The following is a 13,105-nucleotide window of genomic DNA, read 5'->3' as shown; positions in this document are numbered from 1 at the left end:
GGTGGAGCCGGATCTGTTGTTTGGTAAGGCGGTCGAGGACGTGCTGACAAATGCCAAGGACGAGTATGAAACACTCAAATCCCTAGGCCAACTAACCAATAAACCCCCTAATCAGAGAGGGAATGGCAATTTTCGTCACCCACGCGGCCAAAATTCCCAGAGGATCTAACTATTCCCAGGGGCAGGGTACACCGTGGAGCAATAATAACAAACAGTCTACCCAGAGTTACGGCAGGGGTAATAAGAGAGGACGTGGGAAAGGTAGAGGCAGCCCCAGTAGAGGAGGTGGCACGCCTCCACCAAAACAGTGACGCTCAGTTCAGGGTCCCTTCTCGCGCAACCCCAGTAGGGGGACGCATTTCCAACTTCACCCAAGCTTGGGAAGGGATCACATCAGACAGATGGGTGCTGTCCACAGTATCCGCAGGGTACTGCATAGAACTGTTAGAGCGTCCCTGAAACCATCCTCCACGACAAAGAATACATTCTTTGGACCACCAGAAGATCCTCCTCGAGGAGATTGTCAATCTGCTAGCAAAGGACGCGATGGAACTCGTCCCGGGACACCAGGAAAACAAGGGTATTCATTCACCTTACTTCCTTGTGCCAAAAAAGATTTGATAATTGGACTTACTGCCTGCAAACAAGTATGTCAAGCACCAAAAGTTTCGCATGACTACTCTCCAGGAGGTAATCCCCCTCCTAAAAAAGGGGATTACATGGCAACATTGGACATGAAAGATGCCTATTTTCATATTTCCATGTTCCCAGCGCACAGAAAGTACTTGCGCTTCAAGGTGGACAGTCGGCACTACCAGTTCAAGGTACTGCCCTTCGGGATAGCTTCGGCTCCAAGGGTATTCACCAAGGTACTGGCGGCAGCACACCTACGCAGGGAGGTAATCCCGGTGTACCCGTACCTGGATGACTGGCTCATCATGGGGGAGACCCCAGTAATTTGCAGAGCAAACATTCAAAGGACAATCAACCTCCTTTTCGAATTGGGCTTCTCAATAAACGAGAAAGTCAAGTCTCGTGCCAAGCACATCCAAACAGTTCCTAGGAGCTATCCTAGACACTCAAGAGGGGTTGACATTTCCTTCCGAGAAAAGAATTCGGAATACACTGCTGCAAATTCCGCAATATCAGTACGGTCGCCAGTTAACGGTACTCAAAGCAATGCGTTTGCTAGGCATGATGGCGTCATGTATTTACCTAGTCCCCCACGCGCGCCTGCGCATGCCTCCCATGCAAGAATGATTGGCGAAACAGTGGTCTCAGGCAAGTGGTCAGTGGGACGATCTAGTGGTTGTTTCGCCAACACTTGTACAAAGCCTTCACTGGTGGACAAGAGAGAATCTGTCCAAGGGGAAACCCTTTTACGATCCCGAGATACAGGCGGTAGTCACAACGGATGCATGCCTGACGGGGTGGGGAGCTCACCATCTCCACCACACAGCTCAGGGTCTCTGGTCGCACTCAGTGGCCAAGAATCACATCAACATGTTAGAGCTTCTGGCAGTATTCAGAGCACCTCAAGCGTTCAAGCCCTACCTGTTAAATCTGTCAGTGCAAATCCGGATGGACAGCACTACAGCCATGTTCTACCTGAACAACAAGGAGGGCCTAGGTCGCCAAATCTGTCCAAGCTTGCCCAGAAAATCTGGATATGGGCACTCAGACGGAACATCTTCCTGTCATCGCAACATGTTCCAGGAGATCTCAGTTCCCTAGCGGATGCTCTGAGCAGAGACCCCCTCCCAGAGGAACACGAATGGTGTCTGCATAGAGAATTTGTAGAAGATATCTTCTCTCAGTGGGGTTTCCCCACTATAGACCTATTCGCCACAAGCGAAAACAGACAATGCCCAGGATTTGCATCCAGGTTCCCCCAACCAGACTCCCAGGGGAACGCCCTGTGGATGAACTGGTCAGGGATGTTTGCTTATGCTTTTCCACCAACTCCTCTAATAAGAAAGGTGGTCAACAAGATGAACAGAGAATCGATGACGCTCATCCTAGTTGCTCCCATGTGGGCAAGACAACCGTGGTTCCCACACTTAAGCAGATTGGCGGTGTGCGAACCCATCAAACTTCCGGGCTGGTGCAACCTACTGTCCCAGCACCAAGGTCAAACAGTGCATCCTCAACCCAACTCAATGAACCTTGCAGCATGGCTCCTGAGGTCATAGAGTTCGGACTTCTCAATTTACCACAGAGGTGTATGGACATCCTAAAGGAATATAGAAAACCTAACACAAGGCACTGCTACTTTGACAAATGGAAGAGATTCGTTATCTGGTGCCAGAATAAACAAATCAACCCAGTTGATTGCACTCCTTCCACTATTGTTACATACATGTTCCACCTGCTGGACGCAGGACTGGTTTTTAACTCGCTGAAGGTACACCTGTCAGCATACACCACTTCCCATAACAAGGTGTCGTGGTGGAAATTACCAGTAGTTAAAGCCTTCATGGAAGGAGTAAAGAGACTTTACCCTCCTATTTCAAACCCACCACCAGGATGGGACCTTAACATGGTGCTATCTAGCTCATGGGCCCCCCATTCGAGCCCATGCACAAAAGCAGTCTCAAACACTGGACCTACAAAACGGCCTTCTTAGTAGCAATTACATCTATAAGAAGAGTCAGTGAAATTCAGGCTCTGTCAGTGCAAGATCCCTTCTTTACTGTCCATAAAGATAAACTCGTTTTACCCACACACCCTAGGTTTTCACCTAAGTTTATTTCAAAATTCCACGTGAACCAGTCCATCGAGGTTCCGGCTTTCTTCCAAGACCCACAAAGCTCGGCTGAGGTGAAACTACACACACTAGATGTGCGTAGGGCGGTCCTCTACTATGTAAACAAGACCAGACCACTAAGGAAAACAGATCAGCTGTTTGTCTCCGTAGCTACAGGCAGAGAGGGGAATCGCGTCTCTAAAGGTGCCATCTCTAAGTGGATTATTAACTGTATCCAGCTGTGTTACTCACTTTCTGAAAAAACTCTGCCTTTCACGCCTAGGGCCCACTCTACAAGAGGCATTGGGGCCACTCTGGCTTTCATTGCAAATGTACCCCTTGACACCATTTGCAAAGCAGCTACTTGGAGCTCTATTCTCACTTTTACTCAGTACTACTGCATTGACACTCATTCCAAGACAGATACACAAGTGGGACAAGCTGTTAAGACATTTATTTGCTCATGACCCTTCTCACATCCCACCTCCTCCTTCAGGTTCTGCTCGCTAATCTATGCACAGCATGTGATCTAAGCAGATTCCACAAGCCTCAGAAGGGATACATTACTCACCGTAATCGTATTTCTGATGCTTGTATCTGCTTAGATTCACATGCTGTGCATAGGCCGACATCTAGTGGAAGCTGCGGAGTATTACAGTTTGTTTTTCGAAACTCGAAAAGGGAGTAATGTATCATATATGTATTTATTAAATAAGAGTGGAGATAAGCAAGAGCCATGTGGAACCCCACTTGTAAGAAAGATTGGCACTGAACTAAATCCATCTTTTGCAACCCTCAAGTATTGTGGACCTAGAACAGATTTGACCCATGCCACCGCTTCATCTGAGCATCTACTAAGATTTTTCAACCTGTATGCCAGCAAGCTGTGATCCACAAGATCAAATGCGGCGGACACATCCAAGAGCATTAATAATGCTTTTTATTAGCCAACTTATTTTTCGGTTTATTGAAAATGTTTTACGTAAGTAAATTTAAGGCACTCGTTGAACATGTTAGAAACAAAATCCAGCAACAGGAGTACATTAACATCCAAAATTTAAATTCCATTTCAGAGATAGTTCAATTATACTACCCACCTAGTACTGTGTTTCAATATTACGTATTCAATTACATTTCCAATTTATTCTATATTCCCCAACCACTTTGCTCCTCTACATTTCTCAGCATTGCAATATATTTTAATGAAGAAGGTCTGTATGCGTTAGTTTATGTACTTTCGCAAAATGTTCAAACTGTTCCGAATGCTGCATTATAGTTAGTCACTTCATCCTTTTGGCAGGCAAATATCTTTTCCCTGGCCCAAATCTCCCATGTCCTGGCTCACCAGTCAGCCAGATGTGGGTCCTCGGGTCTCTTCTTGCATGCCCCAACGTTGTACTTGTCACATTGAGGAGTTGTGTAGTTAGTGTGGCTGATGAACCACTCATCCCGTACATGCCTTTTATTCTTGAAATAATTTCCTTCCAATAAAACAGTGCTCTGGGGCATACCCACCACATTTGTCCCAATGTGCCTATATCTGTGGAGCCTCTCCAGCACTGTGGTGGATGTGCAGGTGTTAGTCGTTTTGGAGGGTTGAATTACCACCTTATTGGAATTGTATATCAACTTTCTTTAACTGTTATAGATCGAGCACACTTTTGTGCCCTCGCCCATATGCGGGACCAGGCATCATCTGTAATTTCTACACCCAGCTCTTCTTCCCATTTCGTCATATACAGTGTTTCTCGCCTGACTGTTTGCAATTTTGATATTGTCCCTCTTCCTGGGTCTTGAATTATTGTTAACTCAGTTATAGATGGCTCCCTATCGCCTACCTGTCTACTTTTCTGCTTGGTGATCCAGTGATGCTATTGTGCATACCTGTATGTCCCACTCTCCGGTAAGCCGAAATCCCACTTGAACTCTTGAAGAAGGTGCGAGACACCGTCTTTATAGCAATCCGCTAACTCCTTTACTGTGTTTTCCCCCACTGGCGGAAGTGTATAGCCTACAATGTTGAGGATTGGGGTGAAAGGGCTTCACCAGAGAGTTCGATCCCGCCCTTTCTGAATGACGCCCCAATAAGTGAGTGTTGTGGGTGTTGAGGTGGCAGCTCTCCCCTTGCAGCACGGGTTCATGAGTGCAAGAATTGGAGATCCGACTGGGGAATCGAGGTGGCCTTCTATTCTATTCTTGCCCAGTTTAGGGAGTGTTGTGGGATTCAGCCACCTAAATAAGTGCATGATTTGCACAGCTAAGAAGTATCTGTTTACATTAGCGATACGTAAGCCTCCTCAATGTTGTGATCTTAAGCCTTTTTTCGGGTGATTCTGTGCAATATGTTTTGGCCTTTAGAAAAAAGTAGATTGCTTTGTAACTTATGGATGTATTGGGCTGGTATATTTATCAATAAACTACTGAATACCTGCAGAGGTCTGGGCTCCATATTACTTTTCAAAGCATCTACCCAGCCATGATATTTCAAAGGAACTCCATCTCTCCAGGTCTTGATTCAGCTCCCAGATTAGTGGAGGAATGTTAAGTCTTAATCGGGCTACATATGTAGGACGAAGGGTAATACCCAATTATCTAATACTGGAGCTGGATGAGCGGATGGGGGGTGATTGTTTTGAAGTTCCGCCCCATTTTATTACCCAGACCAGGTGTTTGTCTCTAATGGTTCTGGCCAGTGGCTCTACAAACTGTACAAATAGCAACAAGGTCAGGGGGCATCCCTGTTTGGGTCCTCTAATAATTCTAATATGATCTGTGTAATGCTTATTTAGCTGAATTTTAGTGCTTGGTGTGAAGAAGGATGCCAGTACCCGAGTCTTAATATTATGGCTGAGGCCTATTGATGTTAACGTCTCTTCTAAGACGCCCCAGTTAACCAGATCAAAGGCCTTTTGAGCATCTGGATCCAGTAAGGAAGAGTGCTTATTTTTTTCTGCCTTCTTCTATAATATTTATAGCTCTGCAGATGCTATCCTGCGTAGATCTCTCTGTGATGAAACACGATTGATCATCTTCAATAAGTGGTGGGAGAATCAGCGCTAGTCTTCTGGACAATACTTTCCCATACACTTTTGCATCATAGTTTAATATTATAAGCAGCATATAAGAATTGCATAATGTGGAACCCTTTCCCGGTTTGGGAATCAAAATTGTACCTTTTTCGAGGATAGGAAAGAGATAACAGCTGCCTCAAAGAAAACTAGTGAAAATGTCAGGATGTCAAATACAACTTCGGTCACAGTTGTCGAAAAATCCAAATTCTGACCCTAGAACGAATAGTATAAATCTGAAGTGCAAGGATGTTCTCTTCTCAAAAGGTGATGATGAAACTCCTTCATCAAAGGAAAGTTCCAAATGTCAATCACAATGTTCTCTTCCAAAGAAACTCTGTTCCAAGATCCAGGGAATTCCTCCTTTACCCTGAGCCAGAAATTCGCCAGCAGGGTTCACCAACCAAGGAGCATGGGGGGACGTGTTCTCCTTCCCGTGGGAAGCCCTGTTCCTATACGCGTTACCCCCCGTTGCCGCTCCTTCTGCGAGTCATCAATCAACTCAAACAGTGCCGATGCAGGATGATACTCGTCGCCCCAGCCGAGGCAGATTTGGTACCCGCACCTTCTCAGCCTTTCAGCGTCGTCTCTGGTCAAGCTACCAATGGTCGCAGATCTGTTCACCAGAGAAAGAGGCGCAATCCTGCATCACCACCCAGGATCGCTGAACTGGAGGGCTTGGCTTCTGCAGCCCTAGAGTTCGGAGGATATGAGTTGCCGGCGGACTGCATGTAGGTCCTTGCCAAGGCCAGAGCGTCACCGACTCTTAAGTGCTACGGGCACAAGTGGAAGCTTTCTGCTATGTGGTGCCGATTGCAGAAGATCAACCCTGTTATGTTATGTTACGTTAGTCACATTTATAAAAATGCACGTACTCCGAAGCATCTTGGCGCTGAAGGAACAAATAGTGATCCAGGAATTTGAGGCTAACTGACGTGACTCTTAAAACGGTTATGTTTTTAGTAGCCGACTGAAGACAAGATGATTGTGGTTTACGCAAAATGTCCAAGGTAGGGAATTCAAAAGACTAGCGGCCGCAACAGGGAAAGAGCGGCCACCTGCCCGCTCTAAGTGATAGCAGGGAATCGGCAGGAGACCGGCATCCTTAGAGTGCAATGCACGGGATGGCACATAGGTCCTGTAAATATTCAGCTCCAGAGCCATAAAAGGCCTGATGAACTATTACCAATGACTTAAATTGGACCTGTTGAAGAACAGTAAGCCAGTGAAGCGAACGGAGAACAGGAGAAATGTGGGCACCATATGGCATGCCCGTGCAGATGCGAGCTGCTTCATTCTGAATAAGCTGCAAGCAATGAAGTAAGTACCGAGGTTGGTCCAAAAAAGTGAATTGCAATGATCTATTTGACTGAAAACCAAAGAAGCTGTTGCAACAGACCTAAGATGAGTTGGAAGGAACGGCAGAACTTTACATAGGACGCAGAGTTGAAAAAAACCTAGCCCTACAAATGGCCCCAATCTGAGCACCAATAGACAGGGAGGCTGAGAAAATAAACCCTAGATTTTTTTACCTCCGAGACCAGCATAGGACAGGGACCCAGCTCTGGTGGCCAAAAGGCCGGAGACCATGTCGAACCAGAAGGGGAAGAAACAGAGTTGGGACCAAGAGGAGGGTGTACCACCAGGACCTCCGTCTTGTCCCCATTAAGCTTCATCCAGTTGTCACCGATCCACTTCCCCACGGTTAACGGGCAGCCCCTAAACTGTGATGCTATGCCCAGCTGAATAGAATCAAACCGGACAATGATCTGAGTATCCTCAGCATAGGAGTAGCATCTGAAGCCGTGCGAGCGGATGAGTAGCACAAGAGGCTGAATATAGATGTTGAAAAGTACTGGGGACAGGGCAGAGCCCTGGGGAACCCCGCATAGCAGAAGAGAAGCTGCGGAGAAAAAGGAAGAGCATGACGGTATCTGGCCGCGGTCAGCCAGAAAAGAGGCAAACCAGTCTGGGACCTGACCCGAGAGACCGGCCAGTGCCAGGCGATCGAGTAATACCCAAGGGTCACGGCCCCGCAGATTCTGGCAGGACTGGCACAAGCCTCTATCAAGGTACATCTGGCAGCTATCTCCTTCTACACCAGTTCTCCAGGACGATCTTTTCTTTGGTCACACTGTCTCGTCAAGGAGTTCCTCAAAGGACTGTTTCAATCTTTTCTGCCGGTGAAGGCTCCTGCCCCGGCCTGGGAACTCAACGTGGTGCTGACTAGGCTCATGGGGGTGGGGGGGGTCCTTTGAGCCTATGAATCGGGCCTCTCTCAAGTTCCTCTCATGGAAGACGGCTTTCCTCATGGCAATCACCTCCGCCAGGCCGTATCCTGCAAACAGCCTTATCTGACTTTTCTCAACACAGGGGTCGTGCTGCTGACGCACCCCTCCTTCATGCCAAAGGTTCCGTTGGAATTCCACCTCAGCAAGCCTTTGGTGTTGCCTGTGTTCTTTCTGAAACCTTTGTCGCTGGCTGAAAGGACTTTGCACTCACTGGATGTGGTTCGTGCTCTGAAGTTTTACGTTGCACGCACAAAGAGTTTTTGGAAGACGTTGGTCCTGTGAACCATGGGAAGGCCTTGTCCAAGGCTTCCATCTCGAGGTGGCTCTCTGGCTGCATCACACACTGCCATCAGTTGGCGAACCGACCGCTGCCCGGCCATCTGAGAGCCCATTCCACCAGAGTGATCAATGCGATGACCGCGTTCCTGTCTGGTGTACCCCTGCTGGACATCTGCAGGGCTGCTTTGTGGAGGTCCGTGCACACCTTCACAAGATTCTTCTGCACCAACAGGGATTCCAGAGAGAAGTACAGGGTCGGCCAAGCAGTGCTATGCAACCTGTTCGCTTGAAGGTGAGCCTGTTCCGGAGGTTAAGAGTATTTGTTTCTGTTGAGTCTTGCCACCTCCCATCGTTGTGTAATGTTGTACTTGTACTGCTATATATTTTTTATTCATGAGCATGTGAATCCATGCCAGACCCCTTCCTGGAGAAGGAACAAATTACTTACCTGTAACGATTGTTCTTCAACATGGGTCGGCATGAATTCACGTGCAAACCCTCGCGTTCTTTATCATACTGCCACTGTTCGTGCTTACCAAATCTGAAGACGGCTGCCAGAGGAGGTGCTTAGGGAGAAAGCAGTCATTGGCTGGGGGCAGTATGACCCAAAGCTCAGTGAATGGTTTAGAGGAGAAATACAGTTTGAAATTGAAACTGTTTTTTTTTTCTTTTACCAAGGATTCCCAGCTTGCCGGGAAATATTCATGAGCATGTGAATCTATAACAGACCCATGCTGGAGAACAATAGTTACAAGTTAGTAACTTGTTCCTTATGAAATTTTGATTTGCTAAGCTGATTGTAAAAAAAAAAGGTTGTGGGCAAATATGACGAATCTTGGCAAGAACTGTTCAGCTCCACACGCATAGGATCCTGCTGTAGTAAATGCCAAGCGATCACTGAGAAGTGACATGAGAAAGATACTTAATGGGCACTTAATGTTGCAGAGACAAATTGAAGAAATAAGGATTAGTAAAGTGTCCTTTAGAAAGTGGATCAAAGGCCATGTGAATATCGGTAAAATGAAAAGATGGCAAGAACTAATTGAAGTGATCAAAACAAATCAACTTCTGGAGATTTGTAAACAGACACTACACTGGAGCCTGGCTTAATGTTGTGTTCTCTGAGGACTGAAAATTTTGCATCACTACCACAATTGGGGCCCACTCTTGACCCACAAACCCCTTGCTGTGAGAGATGAATATCTAAAGGCAAAGCAGATGAGTTGTGTAAACATCTCCGGGGCTCCCGCACCTGATGGCATACGTAATGAACTCCTGCACAAGAACCCCATGTTATGGGGCTCTACTCCAAATGAGCATTTTTGTAGTTTTAGCCACACATAAATTATTCTCCTCAGCTGGGGAAAAAAGCATTGTAGTGCCAGTCTACAAGCATGGACCTATAGGCACACCTAAACGCTATAGTAGACTGGCCATGCTGTTTGCTCCCTCAAAGATATTTGGCAGAATTAGTTTGCATGAACATATAGAATGGATTTAGGCAAAGCACATCCTTCCCTACAACCAGACAGGTTTTAGAAAGGGCTCTTTCACTCTAATATTCTTGCTATGACCAGGACCATTGAGCAAGCATGGTATACCTATGTAAAACCGTATATGCTGGCTATATTGATTTCAGTGCTGCCTTGGGCACAGTGCTGAGAAATCAGTTATCGAAAAATGTAATGGATGCTTCATACTGGTGGGGTCACTGAACATAATTAAGCTGCTGCATAAAAACACCATGGTCAGAATAAATCGGGAGGAAAGTGTAACTTTGCCTCTACCAAGTATATAGGACTTAAGCAAAGCTGCATACTGGCTCCTACTTTTTTTTTTTTTTAAATCTATATATTGCCGGACCTACCTTTGAGCCTGACCTCAGATGATGATCTGGGTTTTTGTGATACTACACCAGCAAGTTTAAAAAGACAGCTAGCATTATTTGCCATATGCGTTGGGGAGAATAACTTGAAAATCAACATCAGCAAAACGGAGATCATTGATTTAATGACAGAAATACTAGCAAGAAGACCTTCTTCAACCACATTCAGTTTAAAGGGTTTCTTCTTTTTTGTATGTCAACCTCTTATGCCCAGCGACTCATTTCTTGATTGTGTTTTTGTTATGCGTCGTGCTTTTGAGAGAAATCGGAGGAAAAAAACAGTGTGCGGTGATGAAATCAGGGCAGAAATGTCGCCTGGACAAAAAAATTGCGGCAGAAATGCAGTGGTTTGACCCATTAAAGGTGTACCCCATTACACCATTTAAGTGAAGCGGGGGTTGCACTGGTGTCCCCCGCATCCTTTACATGGATTGCAGCAGCAAAACCACAGCCTTTTTGCCGCGATATTTTGTGTCCACGACCATTTTTGCTGCGATTTTAACACATGGAACCAAAAAACCCAATCTCTGCTAATGATGAGTCGGTTGTCTCGAGAGCTGATGCGCAGTTACGCAGCTTCTTTACTGTAATTACTCGAATAGCTGGTGGGATTATCCCGAGGATTTGCAGCTTTTAATGAACTGAACAAGAAAACATCCATAGTGTGATGTATTTTCAAAAAACGAATACCCAGATTCAAAAAAAGGCACGAGATGCCGAAACGGGTGTAATCAAGGAGGGCTCATCCACAAAAGTGGAATCATATAATTAAAGTTTGAAAGTGAATTCTAAATCAAATGTGGCGCAGTTCATTTTGAGAGATAACCGACTTATTTAAATGTAGATTGCCGAACAGCCTGTCGATTTGGTTACAAAGTATACAAAATCTGGGGATAATTATTGACCAAGAGCTCAACTGGAACAATCCACTCATGAATGCCTGCCAGAATGGTGGCAACACCACCCTCAGGATGTTGGCCAAACAGTACTCTGGCTTTTCTTTTCAGGCAGTCATCGATATTTATACGTTAAAGATCTGGCCGGCTGTGACATATGGAGCTGACATCTGGGGATTATGGAAAACTGAAAATTGCGCTAGAATTAAAGGCTACTGTCTGAGAAATCTTGTAGGTTTACCATATAATCTGCCGATTGAATTTCTGAGAGCTGAATTTGGTCTACTATCAATGGAATTCTATTGCATATCACACAGGCTGAATCTGGTTTGATGGTGTCTAAAAGAGCGCTGCATTACCAAAACCTCTTTCTTGAGGTTGGCTAGGACTATTGTTGACATCCTTTTAAAAGGTTTGAAATGGAACTTCTGTATACCTAATGATATTCTGATTTCGCAAAATGTCTGCCATAAAACTTGCATCAAAAAATAGATTCATGAGATTGACGGGGAGCAAAATAAGATCAATCTTGCAAAAGAGCATATAGCTCTGAGTAACTTCCTTTACTCCTACGTCCCGTCCCCATACCTGCTTACTGTATGGTCATCTCTCGATAGGGATGGGAAACTGAACCTTTTTCACCAGAACAAATTGTCTTCCCCTTTTAAAATTAGATGCATGCGGGGGCGCGACCCTGGGAGCATGCGCTCCCCTGACTCTGCCCACCGGCGCCACTCCTTGGTCCTCTTTTCCGCATAGAACGGAACGGCTCACTTTCACCAGCGCTCATGAGTTTAGGCCTTCGGCCTTGTAATTCCATGCGCTCTTCCCCAGGATATTTTCTTTTCCTTTCTTTCTCATAGTAATTATCAGAGGTAATATGCTGTCCTCTGGTGCCACGCGCCTCCCCGGCGCATGTAGACAGTGGCGGATTTTAGCAGGTGTCTGACTTGCATGGTTACTTCCCCATGTCGGATTCGCACACTCTGCCACTGGTGCTTTGACCCTGAACACGGCTGGGATGGCTGTTCTGCGTGCGATGCATTGACCCCGCACGCACTGAAGAATCTTTTAGCCAGGTGAAGGGAGCTGTTCAAAAGATCACCACCAGAAGACAGCAAGACGTACATTAAGAGTAAGACCAGGCCCAAGGTAGGTGGCCTGATCTCCTCTGCACCCCTCAAGGGTGACTCCTTCCCCGGGAAGTGTTCAAGCGGGAGGGGCCCTCCAGGTCCTAAGACCAGCAAGGGGACAGGTGCTCTGAGAGCTAACAACCAACAGGTCGAGGGGTCCCAGGATCCTCCCGGTCCCACCACTGAGGGGCTGCAGGCTCTGTTACTAGGGTTCTCCCCGAGGGGCTCTGCTCTAACACCGGGCTTGCTCTTGAGAGGGCACCTATACGCAGCAGTAGCACTACCAGTGTAATGGCCGAGGACAGTCTGCCTCAGAGTCCTCTACCTGAGGTGCTGGGAAGGTCAGAGCCTTCACTTCCAAGCATTCAGGTGGAGACTGGGCCCAGCTCATTGGACACCACGCAGCAGGCACCTGGTGCAGGGCATGACAAAATGGCCACCAGGCCAGACAAGATGGTGCCGCACCTGGAGCCTCCTCACTTGAGAGAGCAGGCATGGGAATGTGCAACAAGATTGGATGGGACAATGCCAGTTACCTGGTCCACGTCATACCCGACCACATCGGCACAGGGGTGGTACACAGACCCCAGCCCACTGCGACAACGACCGCCAAGAGCTCAGCAGCCGCAGGGCCCGACTCCTACGCGGCCGATACCTTCACCAGCATGCGAGGATAGGTTGTTCGAAAAGTTCCTTACCCTCATGAAATCGCCTCAGATGGGCACCATCCTCGGGGAGGGGGGGTGTCATCAAGGCCATGCTCCTTCCTGTACCACCTCGGGCTCCAACCGTGGTACATACCTCGGC

At 46.9% G+C, this 13,105-nt stretch overlaps 1 protein-coding gene across 1 annotated transcript in view; it reads left to right on the top strand.

Moving 5' to 3' along the window:
• The window catches only part of RAD54L2 (RAD54 like 2), a 1,748,428-nt gene that overhangs the window by 1,209,657 nt on the left and 525,666 nt on the right, over positions 1–13,105 (top strand). The gene's annotated exons all lie outside the window — the stretch shown is intronic.

Source organism: Ambystoma mexicanum, chromosome 2p (assembly GCF_040938575.1).
Source record: "Ambystoma mexicanum isolate Mex_15411 chromosome 2p, UKY_AmexF1_1, whole genome shotgun sequence".
In the NCBI taxonomy this organism is placed as follows: Eukaryota; Metazoa; Chordata; class Amphibia; order Caudata; family Ambystomatidae; genus Ambystoma; species Ambystoma mexicanum.
The sequence above is the reverse complement of the archived record's forward strand: the minus strand, read 5'-3'. Positions and strand labels throughout refer to the sequence as shown.